Source organism: Thunnus maccoyii, chromosome 10 (assembly GCF_910596095.1).
Source record: "Thunnus maccoyii chromosome 10, fThuMac1.1, whole genome shotgun sequence".
Classification (NCBI taxonomy): Eukaryota; Metazoa; Chordata; class Actinopteri; order Scombriformes; family Scombridae; genus Thunnus; species Thunnus maccoyii.
The window spans coordinates 17,206,826-17,221,454 of NC_056542.1; the positions used below are offsets into that span (position 1 = coordinate 17,206,826).

General features: G+C 40.1%; 1 long non-coding RNA gene across 1 annotated transcript; it reads right to left on the minus strand.

Annotated features, from left to right (window-relative positions):
- Positions 1-760: 760 nt before the first annotated feature.
- On the minus strand, positions 761-4,103 carry LOC121905151. Its single transcript, XR_006098367.1, has 3 exons — positions 3,872-4,103; positions 1,903-1,907; positions 761-963 (listed from the first exon to the last, which is right to left on the minus strand). It is a non-coding gene; the product is annotated as an uncharacterized LOC121905151 (long non-coding RNA).
- Between the last annotated feature and the right edge of the window lie 10,526 nt (positions 4,104-14,629).

Sequence of the window (14,629 nt, forward strand, 5' to 3'; positions counted from 1 at the left end):
TTGTGCACAGTGAAGGCCAAACAACAGGTGAACAAGTGGAGTAACAAGAAGGAAAACAAATCAGTGGAGGGCGACTTTAAAAGAAAAAAAATCAACTTTAAAAAAGTGAATCTAAAAGAGAATATCTATCTATCTATCTATCTATCTATCTATCTATCTATCTATCTATCTATCTATCTATCTATCCTTACCTGCCCCCCTTTTTCCCTGTTGCGTAGATGTTGCTCCATCCATCGCACACTTCCACACCTACATTCAGGTGAATCAAGTGTCATTGGACAGGTAATAGGAGGGATGTGACCCTGCAACCCTCTCCACGACAGATGGAACCAATCTCACCAATCTGAGACACACCATCTATTCATACCTACCTACCGTGGTGTATTTGTGTGTGTGTGTGACTGAGTGTGTGTGTGTGTGTAATGATAGCTGCTGCTGGTGATGCAACTCAATGCCTCACTGTGCTTAAAAGCTATTACATGTCAGGACTGGATTTATGTGCTTTCAGATGTGTGTGTGTTTGTGTGTGTAGGTGTGTATCTTTAAACCTGTGTCTCAGACCTGATATTTTATCACCAGCTCAGCTCCAAAAGCCAATTTACTGTCTGATGGCTGTTGTGTGAATTTCAATCGCAGACTGGGGAAATAATCTTGGCTGACTTTGAATGAACTTGTGAATGTCCTATTTTTCCTGCAGGGAGTGTGTAATTCTGGCTTTTAAAACATAACATTTTAGGTAAATTCAATGAATGAATGAATGAATGAATGAATCAAGTTTATTTGTCACATGTAATCATATAAAGCACAATCACAGTGAAATGTAATTCCGACAGTTCCTTTAATCTGTGCGTTAAAAAGAGTTCAAAGAGAATACGTGTTAGGAGGGGGTCCTGTTGGCCTGAGGTTAGAAGCTCGTCCTGAGCCTCTCAGTGCTGGCCTGGTTTATCTGGTTCCTTCTGGTACCTTTGGGAGAAAAGGCCGTTATCCAGGTGGCTGGGATCCTTAACGATTCTCCTAGCATTATTCTTGCAGCGCCTGGTGTAAATATCCTTTAGGCAGGGTAGAGCACCACCTATTGTATGAAGGAACCATTCTTTGCAGGGCCTTGTGTGGTTCACATGTTAATAAATAAACAGGAGTGTCAAAACTCACTTTTTTTGTTCATGTATTGCAAAAATAAGTCATTGTGCAAAATGAAAATAAAAAGCAACACCTTGCAGTGAAATCCACCACCCTGTAGCCGTAGAGAACGTTCGTATAGATGCTGCAGAGGCTTTATGAGCTACAGTGTCTCCTATAACTACTACTATAACTACTCCCCCTTCTCACACAGACACACACACACACACACACACTCACATTTACTGCATGTCTTCTAGCCATATTCATACATTGGATACAATGCAGAGAGAGGGGGAGGTAATTGCATTGACTTTGGGAGTAAAACAATAGTTACAGAGTTAGTGTGTGTGTGTGTGTGTGTTAAAACCTTCCATCCATCCATATAACAGTGCAAGAACTCCGGTCCACTCTGCATTATGCTCTGCTTGCCCTTGGAGAACAATACAGTACCTATTTATGCCAGCAGATATAAGCTGGAAGCTGGTCTCCTGTTCACTATCATTTACCTTTTAAACATGTGTGTGTACTTTGTGTCTGTGTGTGTTTGTATGTGTAAGAGAAAAAGTGAGACAAAGAGTACGTATGGAGAGACAGAACGACCCCGAGCACACATACACACACACACACACACACTTAGATGCACAGTTAGTGTTTTGGGAGAGTGTGATGGCAAATGAAGCGTGAAATGAAGAGTCAAAGATGTTAGAACACTCCTTCCCCAGGGAACCTCTACAGCGGACTGACACAGACCAGGCCAAGATAGATCAGGATAACTAAAACCAAACCTTCAGGCTCACTGCATCAGCATGCCCCCTGGTGTGAAAACATGGCGCATCCAAACCCTAAACCTTCCTGACTGTATATACTATGTGGGTGAGAATAACAGTCTTGATAACACAATTGTTTTATCTTTATGTCAATTTTTCCCTAACTAACTTCATTAGTGAGAGATGCATCTGTCCCACCAATGTCGTTTTCATTTCAGTGGAAGCTGCTGTAGTGGTTTCTTGGAGTTACCATGTGGAGTTTTCTTGTATAAAAAGCTGAGCTAATTTCTTAACTGTCATGTAAACGAGAAACCTTGTAGATGAGGTAGAGGAGTAGAGAAGCTTGATTTTACCAGGGAAATTTCTCCTGGAGAAAGAAATTGTCTTTCTTGGCCATGTTTATGGGCAACCAGGTTTCTAATTGGCTTTTTACAAGTATGGCAAAAAACTTCACATGGGGAAAGTAAGAGAAGAATGTTTGATGAATGGAGAGATCAGTAAATGGAGTGGTCCGTCCTCATATTTAAAATATTGCCATCCAAAGACTGACAAAAACTGAAACTGACACAAAGTAACCAAAGTAAATTTTATGTTTTTCATGTCCAATCGAAAAAATATGTTGAGGTCCTATCCCTGCAAATCAACTTACAACGACATGTAGGGCTGCTCTGATCTAATCCACAGTTGTGATAAAGAAGATAATGACACTAGATTTCTTTGAATTGCTGAAAGAATTGAGATGTGGGTAGCGATTCAGAGGTCTGGAACCAGGTTACTATCTGTTGTTGTAATAGTGCACTGGGTTGGTCAATGAACATAAACACAGATCTTCACAGACTTAATCAAATAGCAACCACCATGATTAAATCCCATTCATTTTTCTTCTCAGCTTGGGTGGGTCTGAACACTAAGCAAACTTTGTCTTCATTTTCTTGAGTGTGGACCTGAAGCAGTTTGCTATGACTTATTCAAGTCATTAAGAGCCTTGAGCACAGAAAAGGTTTTTTCATTAAGCAGAGTGGCCCAGATGTCCTTCTCTCCACCTCTCTCCCTTACAGTAGCTCTTCCTGGGCAATCTCGAGACCCTCTCAGGTCAAACAGGATATGTAATCCATCCATCATTCATACCATCCACCGGTCTACACGTTTTTCTATAGTCTGTTGTGTTTATGGCTAAGGTAATTAGCTACCTTACATACCCTGCAAGTGCTTGGTGATGATATGTATCTATGGGGGAGGTAAGGTGCACTAACACAGTTCTCAGCCATATGACTGACATACTCCAACATTAAAAGTAAGTGGTATTCCCCTTTAATGGCCACTGTTAACATTATTATCCCAGTCTTGACTGCCATAACAGGTCACCTAATTCTATTGGAGACAGCTTCAGCCTTTCTCTCCTCCACCAGAGTCCATTACAATCGGGTCTTATCTCCTCTAATATGCTCTGCTGTTAATGAACAATCAGTCTCGTTAATGACCTGCTAATTAATGGCCCATCAGCCTCTTCAGAGTGGTAATTATGTGCCAGTTGAGGCGTCTAATTGGCATGGTTTCTGATTGGATCGAGTCACGCTTGACCCTCTGGGACACAGGAAGTAAATTATAGCGTTGTCATCGTTGTAGACATACATTCATGGTTGTAGAGAGGACTTTTACAAAGACTGCTGAATTGCTTGTTTAAGAAATAGAATCATCTTGTTAACCTGAGTAGTAGTGGACTGAATGATAGTTTCGCTTGAGTGATTCTGTCAGAGGACAAACTGTCTAATCTGAATGAAAGAACAATCAATGACAGAAGAAGAAGTTTTCTTCTACACTTACCAAACAATTGCTGTCACAATGAAGCTTTGTTGTACATAAGATCACACTTAGCTTAGTGTCAACCCACTTCAACAAAAAACAGTGTTGTGTGTGTGTGTGTGTGAAGGGGTTGACTCCATGAGCACACACAAAATCTTAATCAGTTTGAAATAAATTACAGTTTTGTAATGGGTAATGCAAAGCAGACTGGCTCCGTCTCCATAGCAACAGTGGCTGAGGATCATGGGTAATATAGCCTTCTGCTATCCAAAACTGACAAAAAAAACTTGATTTCTCAGAATTGAAGGAGAAATTGTCATGATCCTTTATCTCCCTGACCTGCTGCCACTCATCGAGTGGCTCCTTTCCCCTCTCTCCCCGTGTGTGTGTGTCTGATTGTGTGAGTGGAGACAGGTGTGCTGGAGTCAGAGTGGAGCCACACCAGCTGCACCTCAGCTCAATAATCAAGACCTCTACAAATATTCAGCCCTGCCACTTTCACTCTGCAAGATTGTCGCCTCTGCCCCAGTCAGTCTATGCTTTGAGCCATTTTTTCATGCATTACCAGCTTTCTTGTTGTTGCCTGTTTTTTTTCCCTTGCCTAAACCTGTCTCCTATTTCCCTGCAGTCCCGTCTGCTCTGGTTCTAGCCCCTGTCTCCAGCCCCTTGTATCTTCTTGTCAACCCTGCTTCCCTGCCCTGAATCCCCGCTCTTCCTGGCTTCCAGCCCAAGCCTCAGCCGAGGTTCTCAGCTTTCAGCCCAATCCTCAGCCCATGTTCCCAGCTTCTGGCCCAATCCTCAGCCGAAGTTCCCTGCTTCCAGCCCAATCATCAACCCATGTTCCCAGCTTCCAGCCCAATCCTCAGCCCCAGGTTCCCTGGTTCCAGCCCAAGCCTCAGCCGAAGCTTCCAGCCCAATCCTAAACCCGTGTTCCCAGCTTCCAGCTCAAGCCTCAGCTCCTGGTTCCCAGCTACCTGCTCAAGCCCCAGTTTCCCAGCTACCAACCTAAGCTTCCCCAGAATTGCATTCTTTTTCCCCAGCCTTTACAATAAATACTTTGTTTCTACCATATCCCTGTCTCCTTGCTGTGAGTATCTGCACTTGGGTTCACCTGCCCTGTCCCATTTAACAGAAATAATTAAAATGGATGGACATAACATTAACCTATGGTATTGTTGAATTATCAAGGAGACAAAAGAAAACCTTGACAGTGGGGGGGGGAGACTTCTAGATGGTGGATCCTCAGACCCTCGGTTCTTCAATGGGACTGATGCTCAAAGCGTCTTAGTGCTGGGGTGGGTTAACATTGGAGTCAATGGATGGCTGGAGCAGTTGCTCTGGGCGTCTGTGAAAGTGGAGTGATATTTAACAAATTTGTCATTCCAATGTGGGGAGAGTGGCCTTCACAATAATAACAGCACATAGAGCTGTAAACCTAATGATGTATTATAACCTGATAACGATGTTATGGTGAACATGTTAGCAGGCAGTTGCTTCTTTACACATACAGCAACAGCATGTTTCCAGCGTGGACACAGAGAGTCTGACAGCAGCTGCTCATGGCTAGTTATTTTGATGCATTTCTTCGTTGTCACCTACAATGGACCATATTCATATGGTGGCCATTTTCCTCTGACGTCACGCTTAGGGTGAGTGAATCGGGCTAGCTAACATTAGCAGCTTTATTTCCAGTCTGTCTGCGATGATGCATCAGCTGTTTTTTTTCATTTACTTAGAAAGGATTCCTGATTAACTTTCACACAGCTTTGTAGATACAGATTTAATTAGCTTGCAGGCTGTTTTATATATTTTTCCTCAGTAACATTGGTAGTAGCAGGTGCTAACAGGCTAAGTTAAAAGCGTGTCAGTGGTGTCCAGTCCAAAAAGAAGTAAAACTACAACTGAGGGTCGGTGTAACGCTTATCAGTTCAATTTTACATATTAAAAATGAAGTTCAAATGACCATCTCGCCATTATCACACAGGCTTTACTTGACAGTTTCCCACCCAGAGGAAAATGGTCCCCTCGTGAATATGGTCTATGGCCGTTCATCTAACTGTCACCAGTCTGTTCAGCGCCTCCATAAGGAGGCAGAGGGTAGTGGCGCTCTGGTAGTGGTGAGCCAAAATAGCTGAGTCAATTCAGTTTCTGTTGATTGTCTAATCAATTAATCGACTAATTTTTGCAGCTTGAGTTTAAAACACACAATGAGGACTGTTCCTGATTAATGTATTAACTTCTTGACTGTGGTCCGACACAAAAAGGTGAATGTTTTTTCAGTTCCTGTTTTCTCATTGATACTCCTCTTGGAGAAATGGTGTTCTCTAAGAATACAGATCTTGCATCAGGATGCCCTCAGTGTATTTAAATTTGAGACTGACAAAGATGTGAGCATACCCACACATAGCACAGCACAGCAGAAACAGCAGCAGGTAGTAACTGACGATGGGCTGAAGACAATAAGACATAGTAATGACTTAGTATGAAAGATAAACTGCGGAGAAGTCGTCCCATTACCGAGTTAATAAACTCTGTGTTACTTTAATATTTTCACTGTTCTTTGTGTGCTCCTAAATTTTTTCATCTAGGAGCACATGTATTCCTTGCTAAAAACATTACCGTAGTGCCCTGCAATGTATAGGTCTGATATATTTAAATTGTGTGTTCATGAAAAGGCTTTCTGTCACTGTCTTATATATTTTTAACTGGTACAAAACTTGAGACGTGAATGCTTTTGCTTTCACTTTACTCCTTAAACCTGCAGTAACTTATTTTTTGGCCACATGGGGGCAGCAGAAACATGTTGTGAACACGACACTGACCAGAGATTGATTACCTTTTAAGTTGATATGGCTAACTTGTTAGCAAACAGTTGCTTATTTAAACATCCAGCAGTTATGCAGCAACATTGTTCATTTGCTGTTGTGTTTCTGGTCACCTGATGAATGTAAGTCCAATACATGCTGTCCTTTAGCTCTGTTTTAGCTCTGTTAGCTCTGCTTCTGTTTCAGTTCCTGAGGGAGATATCTGGCTGTTTAGCTGTTAAATTCTTGACTATATTTACCAGCTAGTTGCTAACTGTGTCTGTTTTCCATTTGGTGCTGAGCAGGGAGTGTACAGTGGGGCTTTTAGAGCTTTTTCTCTGATAACAGCCACCTGCTGTGGCTGAAAATTACACTAAGAGAGCAGGAGGAGTGCACCAAAACAGTAAAGTTGCCAGCCGGTCGGCTAAACAAAGAACTGAAACTCACTATAAAGCAGAATTGGGAGATAATTCTCTGTAGGGCAATGCGACGCCTCTGACGTTACACACTGTCATTTGATACATTGTTAAAAAATATTGATTAATTGCTGCTTAATTGCTGCTTTCTGCTAAAATGCTCTGTAGAGCTGAGGGGAACCGCAGAGTCTGGTGATAATTCTATTTGGGTTCATCACTAGTATCTCTTTTACATTACAAATACTAATTTCATCCATTGTTAATAGAAAGATTAAATATTGATTATCGCAGCTTTAAGAAAAATAAAAATTAAAAAAATATTAAATGTGAGAATGCACATTTTCAAATGGTATCCGTAATGAAAGACAGGAGAGAGATAGCTTACGGTCATCAGAGTTTTAGTACAAACAAGGCTACCAAACAAGCTTCACACATGGTTGATGGTGAGCTCCTTCGCTAATTAGTAATACAGAAAAAACCCCACAATAGAATTTTTTTTTAAAAGGCAAACACAAGTTCCAAACCAGCTACAATTGTGAGATAGATTCACATATGGCTGGATGCTGGATGTTGGCTGTGAGCTGCTCGGTTAATTAGTTTGACTGTTAAAAAGAACAAAAATAGCCAAAGGTTTAGGGCAAAGTTTAAGGCAAGGAGCCGACTCAATATAATACAAGCTAACAGTGTGAGGTGGCAGTTTTCACTCACATATGGCTGACTGGTTGCTTCAAGCTGTTGGATAATGAGTGAGAGAAAGGTAAAGAGAAAGGGGGAAGGAGGGAGGTAGAGAAGAGAAAGAGACGGTGGGAGAAGGGGAGAAGAGGGGAAGGAGAGGGAGAGGAGAAAGAAAGAGATGGGAAGGAGAGAGGGGGTACGGTGGTTTTTATAATGAGGGGACAGAAGAGACAAACACCTGAATAGAGAACGAGAGAGAAGGTTGGAGGCAAATAAAGACTCCATTTGGCAGCTACTGTACACACACACACACACACACACACACACAGTATACTGGTTGCTTGGAGCAGCTTGGGATAATAAGAAACACAATAAGGTGGTTTTTATAATGAGAAACAACAGCTGAACCACCGATGGCAGAGAGGAGAGTGAGGAGGGTTGCAGGCAATGGAGAGCTCCACTTACTGTACAAAACAAGGTTCTGCACTGAAATAGAAAGTTGTTATATGATACCAATACTTACTGAAAATAAGTGATAGAGATGTTTAATGTGTCCCTGACTAAGAGCTCAACACTATGTATGGGTATGAATTAGGGATGTCAATGGTTAACCGTTAATTGGTTAACCATTGAGAATATTTTTGACCGGTTACGTATGTTGGTCTATAGGTTAATTGGCATACTAGGGTTGGGTATTGAGCTTGTTACTTCACATTATTCACATTAGATCAATGGGTCCCAAATTTCAGTAGCCTCGAAATAAGTTTTAAAAACACACATTTGCTGACCTCACACCTCACACGGAGGCTCCGAAACTGACAGGAGCACCAACTAGCGAATACAAAGAGACGTGACGGATGCATTTTACCAACCTGGATGGTGGCTAGCAGCTAGTTAGCATGGCTAGCATCAGCCATGCTGTGCTGTGTGTATAAGTGTATAATAAGGTGTAGCTGCAGTGTCTTTAGTTTAACAGCACCGTGTTGGGCAGGTGACAGAACAGACTGTTAGTCTAGCATGCTAATACTATGGTCTATCTGTAATAACAACGTAGGTATTACTTTGGTATTAGGCCATCACCCTGTTGGTGTGCCAAATGATTGAAACCGATATGCTGCCAATCAGTGTTGTAGAAGGTGAGGGACTGAAAGATCTAGTTCGGTACCTCAAGCCTGAGTACGTTATACCATCAAGAGCTGAAAATGAAGATGTAGAATTTTCAGTTTTTAAAGGAGCTTTTGATCTCTAATAGCACTATGGAGCAGTGTTTATATGAGGAAGTCCCCATTTTTTGCATGCATAGGCGCACAAGTGACGAGATACACATTCCTGCCAATGGTTCACTCCGCTGATGAACAGGTGGCGGTAATATGCCAAGAAACACATCAATGGGCCCACAAAGGCAAGAAAAAAGACTTTTAGCAAGTAAACATGGTTGTAAACAATGCCAGCCAAAAAAAAATCTGCTTTACAAATGTTTTATGAGAATGGACATGTTTGTTTGGTCACAAGGATACACACCATGTGTTTTGGTGTGAAACACTGAATGTAAAAATTAACTTTGTTTACAAGAAAACTCCAGTGGCCAACTTACAAACAAAAAATATAAAAAATAAAGTATTCAATAAAGTATAAAGTATTATGTCCTCATAAGATTTTTATACCTGGCAGTGTGGAGAAGGCCTTGAAACAGATTTTAAGTCATCATGTAAAGTAAGAAAATTCACAGAATATAAATAAATATTCTGAATAAAATATGAAGAATAAAAATGATTAAACCACTTGAGAGACTTCTTTATTGTTACTGTATGGCCTCAGTATTTATAAAATCACTGCTATGGTGCTGCTCAGGTCATATTAATGCAGGTCAATTTAATGTACTGTTAATAAACATTGTACATTATCTGACTATTAAATACTAGTTTTTGAACAATTAGCAGCGGGGGGGAAAGGACAGCCTCATACTAACAGTACTTGTCTGATACAACTCACAGTCAATACATGTACATGTTTATTTAAAACAGTTTTTCAAATTGAATAAATGAATATATGTCAATTTTTATTTTATCATTACTATTTGTAGTATTTATTTATTTGTGGAGGTATGGGTTTGTACATGGGTTAGCTGGTTAATTGGTGTTAACAAGTTGAAAATGTAAAAAGAAAATACATGTATTTCTGTTATTTTTGAATTTTTGATACTTTTAAATAAATAAAAGTAAAAATAAATACAAATGGAAAAAGCTGGAGGACTGGGGGATTTGTGGCAAGGGTAAACACTGTGTCCAAAGACATTTTAGCCTTGAGTCAACATGGATTTTACATGGCATACATTTAGACTTCTCATAGTAGGAAAAGCACAGGTGTTACTAAAAACATTAACAATGTGCCTGTTCTATTATATTTGGTAATTCCAGTAAGTTGTGACACTGTGCCAGCATGCAAAACACCACTACCATGAAAGCAAAGCATCATCCATTTTATTATTTACACCTGAACTTTTCCTACTGTGACATGCCAAAATAACTCCTGTGTAAAAAGCCCATGTGACATATCCCTTTAAAAGTTTGTAATGGATCTCCATCAGAACCATTTTAACTGTATTAAATGTACTAAGTAAGTGTGCTGTTGACATTGGAGACACGCAGCACAGAGAGATTACTTGTCTAAATAAAGAGATGAAGGTAGATACACTACTGTGAGTGTACATGAGTGAATGATGGAGGCAAAATGACATTCTGAGAAAAGAAAGACATTTAAACACAGTGCATGAATGCATGAGTTAAAAGACTTGTTTTTCTTTTTATGGTTGTGCATGTGAGCTTATATACCGAATACTGAGACTGTGTGTGTGTGTGTGTGTGTGTGATCACAGCCCTACAGCCTTCTTCTTTTTTTCCTCCTGGATAAGCACTTTGTTGTCCTTGGGAGACTGCTGGTGCTTGGCTTCTCGTGCACAGTGGCCGGGCGCTGTTCCACTGAGGCGTGCACGTGAGGTGACCTTCCTTTGCCTCTGGCACAGTCACGCTTCAGTGCACCACACACACACACACACACACACACACACATGCACACACGCACACACACACACATATACACACGCACAAACACATACCTTGGGGGCTTCAGGATAACACACACTGTCCCCTGCGATGTTTCAAACTGACAGACATCCTGTGTTGTTCACTTTAATGGACCACTGGAAACACAAACTACCACATTTACACACATGAACACATACAAAACGGCCAAACATTACCCTTCCTAGCACCACACGCACAAACACACACACTCACACGCACACTTAAATGCTCGACAAGTAAAACAAAGTATCACTTTCCATCTCCAGGGGCTTTCGCTGGTGGTGGTCACACAGGTGTCCAAATAAAGTCAACCACATTCCACTGGTGGAAACACACACTCTCACTGGTTTTACATGAACTTTACACCAATACACACACATCTTAACACAAAAGTGCAATGGATCAACACTATTTACTTTAGTATAATGCAAAAAATTGTGCATCACTCACTACACAGCTTAATAATTTATCCCGTCTGAGCATCTGTACATACAAAGAGTCATACTGTCACACAAAATTGAGAAAATTCAGGGTTCGCTTGCTGGAGGACTGAAAAGTGGAACAATTGCATAATGTTACATATTTTCAATAAATCTTCTTAATGTGATATATACTGTATGTAGTTACAGTATGAGTAAAGTATATATTTTAGTAAAAACCAGAGACTCAAGACTTAGATTCACAAAAATTAAGACTTCAGATTTGATGCAGGTTTGACTATTGTGAAACTATCCAAACTGAAGAAATAAACAATAAACATTTAATTCACCATATTAAAAATCCTGTAATGATGCTGCAGGTAAATTCAGAATGAAAGCTTTGTGTCTCATGGCTTTTTGTGGATAGGAGAAGACAGCTTTCTCATGCTCATCCAATGCCTTGGGACATGAAAGACTTGCAATTTGCTTATGAAGACTTGTGATTTGACTTAAGGCCCCTTTACACTATGCGATTTTGGGCTGTCTTAGACAAAAGTTCACAGTAGTGAGAGAAACGTGGTAAAATCGTTGGTTGTCAATCCAAAACAGTGGTTGTAGATCGCACTGTGAAGCACGTCTACAAACGACCAATTTGGAGCTTTGGTGACCAAAGACTCTGGGTGTCAGAATTTTAAGACCAAATTCTCACAACGTGACTGCAGCTATGACCCACATCTAAAAAACTAAACAGAATATGATGCAAAATCTACTGGCTGGCGTGACATTTCATAAATGCAATTTTTTAAAACATAGTTCACCTTTATATGTCCATGGCATACATGTGAGGTGAAACAAAAGAGAAATTTGTGTGACGTTGCCACATTTTCAAAACATATGAGGTGAGCTGATGATGTGCCTCTGCTTTCATATACTTTTCTCTATTTACATTGTAGATTCACTATGCTTTCAGTGCACAATCTGACATGCCTCAAATTGATATCGTGTACAGTCTGACACAGCGCCTTTACCCCCGAAGGACTTGACAAGAATATACACAATTATATATATAATAAAAAGTAGAGGGCTGTAACTACAGCTTTGTGCACAATTGTTTTCTCAACATCTCCATTTATAGTAAAGCACACTTCTACCTTACAATGACTGATTTATGATTTACATGATGATTTGGTTTCTTTCCCCAAAGTGCATCAGTCATTAGGGGTGTCTGTCCTGGTATCCAAAACACTCAAATTCTGTTGCTGGTACCGGTGCTACAGATAGCATCAGTGCACCTCTGCTATAACACCTTAATGACAGTGGTGATAAAAGTGTTGCAGGGTGTGAGGGTTGTTCTTTAAGCCCAGATGTTGACCTCGCTGAAAAGCCTCAGAGCTGCTGTGAGCATGGGCAGAAAATCACCCCGGGTGTTACCATGGTTATCAGGTCTGTACTGACAGATGCTCATTAGAACAAACAAGCACCCACACACACACACACACACATACTGGCATGCACGCACGCACACACAGCTGATAACTTGATAAGTTTCTCCTCACTTGAATAGTTCAGCCTTCTTTCTAGTGAGTGTTTGAGTGTTAGATCTGTGGAAGCTGTACAGAAGAGGATGAGGAACATCATCTGTGCCACTTTGAGCACACAATGAGATTTAAAAACCCTGATTCATTAAGGATTTATGCTTTCCGCTAAAGCTAGAAAATGGTAAAATAAGAATGCGTTGCTCTTCTTTAATACTGTGTGATGTAGAGTGTGTGACCATATGTGTGGGAGAACCAGAAATAACATAAAGCTACAACGAGCTTATGCTGGCCAGTGAACAAATCTCATTATTCTGATCAGATAAGAAAAAAAGTAGAATTTAACACATTTATGAAACTTCCCCAAAATATTGTGATGAGAAACTCTTTTGCTGTGTCTGGTTTGGTATCTCAAAAAAAAAAGAAATTGCTCCTAGACATGGGAATTGTCAGTAATCAGTTAAGTAGAAGAGGTTTTTCATCTGCGAATGTTCTACCGTACTCATTACCGTAAATTTACAACCAATAATCAGTCTGGGCGTTGGGGAGAACCAACCTCTTTGACTCTCCTTGACTCTCACACCCACACCTCTCAACTGTGGCTCCCAGAAGAATGATTATAATCTGACATGTTTTTTCGGCTGCATCGTTAATTCTGTCATTCATTCTTTGATTCACATGTTCCACCAACACATCTCGCGTTGACGTCGCTGTGATTCAATTGTGATTTAAACAAGCCCCCGAGATATATTTATTTTCATATTCTTTTTTTTTTTTTTTCCCCCTTTTCAAATGTGCTATGTTTTGTCACTATTGGTGCTGCAATGTCCCAGTTTCTCGATGAAGATTATAAAAGTTTAATCTTCTCTTCTCTTGTCTCCTTTTCTCTCCTCTTCTTTTCTGTAACTGACCCTGTAGTTTAAGATGCTACACCAGCAGTGTTTTTGTGCCTGTTGATTGGCTGCCGTTTGCATGCGCAACACTGTCAGAGCTACAATGTGAGCGAGAAATCTTACTATAACAGACAGATTGCACAATTTTCCCCCAAACAACACATTTGTTTGCGAATCAGCACCAGCTAAGTGTTTCATTAGTTCCTAACTGTGAATACAAACTATGTGTATAAACAGGATCTTTACTGCACAGCAGAAACCGTGAACATAGAGACAGAAGTGAACATTTTTCTCCACAGAGGCAGACGTATTTATTCATAGATTCAGCTCATCAATGCTTAATGTGATAGTGATTTTAGACACTCATGCTATGACTGAGTGTGACTTGAAATATTCTTAAGACTTTTGATCCAGTCTGCGCGTCTTCACAATACACCTGAGTTTCATTATTCTGCATTTAAAAGCCAGCAGCAGGTCATAAATGTACAGCGCATTAGCATACAGTAGTGGTTACGAGCAGGCAGACAGGTGTTAATGATCCTCTAAGGACTCACATATTTATTCATGGATTCAATTCAGCCTCTCCTATATCCAAATGCATCATGATGGCCCACCCAATTTTCATTCAGTTTTGATGTGCCTTTACTGTATATCAGGCACAGTGCGCAGACAGAAAGTGTCATATTAAATCTTCATCATCGTTTTACAATGAAGGCTTTATTGTACAAATGTATGTATGTGCAGAAAAACATGGTGATATTTGTGGAGACTGAGATATTGATAGATTCAGTTCATCACAGATCTATTGAATAAAATTGTGTTTTTCACCATGATGGATTATAACGCTTGTTCCATTTTTATATAAGGCGGCATTTACACATTTTGAGTGTCTATTTTTCTTTTGTTTTACATTTATAAGTATGTAACTTTTGCATCGTTCTAAGATGAATGCAATGTTGTTTGTGAGTTATTTAACTTCATATATTGTGATCTATCAATAATTATAACTGGAACAAAGAATAATACTCAACAAATCTTCTGTGTCATTAGATCTTTGAAAACACTGAGTGGATGCAGAGAGCAAGAGATAAGTGCTTCTATTTTTTTTTCAG